The sequence below is a fragment of the Lissotriton helveticus genome, chromosome 1_2, assembly GCF_964261635.1.
Source record: "Lissotriton helveticus chromosome 1_2, aLisHel1.1, whole genome shotgun sequence".
In the NCBI taxonomy this organism is placed as follows: Eukaryota; Metazoa; Chordata; class Amphibia; order Caudata; family Salamandridae; genus Lissotriton; species Lissotriton helveticus.
In genome coordinates, this window is record NC_136058.1 from 315,235,761 (window position 1) to 315,238,482 (window position 2,722).

Here is a 2,722-nt window from a genome sequence, read left to right on the forward strand (position 1 = left end):
ACACAGAACCACCTCTCATTCAGAAAACAACTAAAAACTTGGATATTCGATAAGTAAAGTACCCCCTCCCTCAAGCGACTTGAGACCCTCTGGGTGAGTAGTGCGCTATACAAATTTTAAACTTGAACTTGAACTTCTGAAAATATATCAGTATATTTTACACCAAAAATGAATACCCACGTAAAAAATAAAAAAAGACACACGCCCTACTCCTCAATGTTGACTTTCTTGTGAAACAGGTGCCTGTCTGTTTTGCATCATTTGATCCTGCCTCTGAAATCTAAAATATTTACTAACGACACATACATTTAAAAAAAAAAAATACAGGATTGTATTGATGTTTAAATTTGAATTTGGAAAATTGTTTATGAATAAAAAAATGTCACCTTCCCTGACCGGAAATCGAACCCGGGCCGCGGCAGTGAGAGCGCCGAATCCTAACCACTAGACCACCAGGGAGCGTGCTCATTCTTCCTGGAATTCCTATTAGGACAGATTTAGCGCCGGTATAGTGTGTGCATTGTATGTAGTTAACTATGTACTTTTTCTGACTGACCTACATACATCCAAAAAGTACTCACAATACCAACGCTCTTGTTAAACAAAGGAGGGAAAACAAGACTAGACACAGAAGATACACTTCACTCTCATGGATTATGCAGAATGACTGCACACTTCATGGATTGAACTCTCTGTGGGGATCCGAAAGTGAGATGGTCAGACTGTGATAAGGCACAAGAATACTGAAAGGTAAACACGTCAGTAACCCATACTCCCTCTTAGTCTTCGTCTCGTGGGTGCCACAACTTACCTTCTCTCTCAATGCATAAAAGTACCCCAATTACCATCAATGTGCACAAGCTGCACTCAATATTCTAGCGCAGCTGTCCAATGCATTCATTAACCGAAAAGCATTGGCACTCACAGGAGAAGGCAGCAGTGATGCGAGCTGGTACAACACTGAGAAGTGAACATCACACGATTAGAAGTAGAAGTAGTCCGGAAAAATAGAAGTGCCGTTCTAGGAGGGAAGGGCACTTCTCAGGGCTTCTTTAGGGTGCATAATGCATTCTGTTTTAGCTTGAATGGGCCACAATAGCCAAGCAGGCATCATTCAAAATAAGCATTGACAAAGGCAATAGATCTTGCCTACAAAACTAGAGCTCTTGGCTGTGTCAATGTTTAGCCATGTACTACAGCAGCGCGGCTGACAGGTAGCATGGCTGAAAGTTAAAAAAAAACACCATGACGCAGTCAGTGCTGGACAAGTCATCGTGTTTTTTAATTGCTGGCAGGAAGGAGAGACATGTGGGAGGCAGCATGAAAGGAGGAGGAAGGCAACACAGAGGACAGGGGAGGCAACACAGAAGACAGGGGAGGCAACAGAAGGTGTGGGGGAAAAAGGTGCGATGGTGCAGCCAGTGGTGTCCACATCATAAAGCATTTTTTAGGTCGAGGAACGTAGGCGGCGCTTGCGCAGTCTCGCTCCGAGACTTTATGTCTCTAGTAGTGGGGCTTGAACCCGCCCCTCTTCTCCATTGGCTGGCTTCCTAAACGGAGGCCAGCCATTGGAGGAGAGTCACTCCCTTCAAGTCCCGTATTTTTGGGATTGAGGGGGGTGTTTTTTCGTTTCCCTCTGTTTACTTTCTCTCCTCTTCCCATTGGCTGGAATTTTACATTCCAGCCAATCCCAAAAATTACGTTGGTTTCTGCGAGGCATTTCTGCTTCGCCTCGTAGAAACATGGTGGTGCTGCTTGGTTTCCCACCCCGCCGATGTCGCTATTGTGGCACTCTAGCTTTGCTGAGCAATTGCAGGCAGGCCTGTGTATGTCTATCCCCTCCGCCGCATCCCCCTCCCCCGAGTTTTCAGACATTGAAGGCCTGACATCACTGCTCGTGAAAAGTTATTCGAAGACTGTTACCTCGTAAAGCGGCTACGTCCACGCTGCTTCGTGCGCCATGTTTTTAGGGAGAAGGTTGAAAAATGACGCAGCTACAATTACTCAGGCGTCTTAAAAGAGCTGACTGTGACTGCAACTTTGCCGGCACTGGTTTATTTATTTTCCTTTCACTATTTGTTTTTTTGTAGTTTTATTTCGCGCGAACTCCACCCGAAGGTATGGGATCGTTTTGAGATTCGAACCCGGTTTCCCAGCTGTGTAGTCGGCAGTTCTGGTCATTATGCCACATCCTTTACTTTACGTCTACATACACTGTCATTGTCACGTTTACATTTCCGATGAACTCCAGGTGTAGAGCATCTTTCTTTTGTGGTCATTCTGTAGCCCTTGGTCGTGCAGGGAGGATCGGATGTCAGAGAGCAGCATTTCCTCACTAGGGATTCACTAATTACAGGGATCAATGAAAAGCCACTCAGTAGTGAACTACGGATGGGCTCCAACTACCTCGGCAGTTGACTCGTGTGATAAAGTTTCGGTTTCCTTTCTCGCTCCTTGACTCCGGTTTCCTGCCTAGCAGCTGTTCAGAAACTGCCGGAAAGGAGGAGCCTGATTATTAGATGCCTTCAGTAGCACCAGCACCCTGGTGACAGCTCCAGTAGTATCGGGGGCTGTGTGGGGCGCTGCCGAAGTCTCTACGGAAACATCAGATTAACTTAAACTAGCCCGAGGGTGAAGGGGGCAGACATGTCTATAAGAACGAGGGCTCACTTTCGATTCTTTCTAGTGCGCTGAAGGAAAGCACCGCAGCCACTTACTCTAC

The 2,722-nt window shown here is 46.1% G+C and overlaps 1 non-coding gene across 1 annotated transcript; it reads right to left on the reverse strand.

The window, feature by feature from the left end:
• Positions 1-387: 387 nt before the first annotated feature.
• TRNAE-CUC (transfer RNA glutamic acid (anticodon CUC)) lies at positions 388-459 on the reverse strand. Its single transcript has one exon. It is a non-coding gene; the product is annotated as a tRNA-Glu (tRNA).
• Positions 460-2,722: the final 2,263 nt, after the last annotated feature.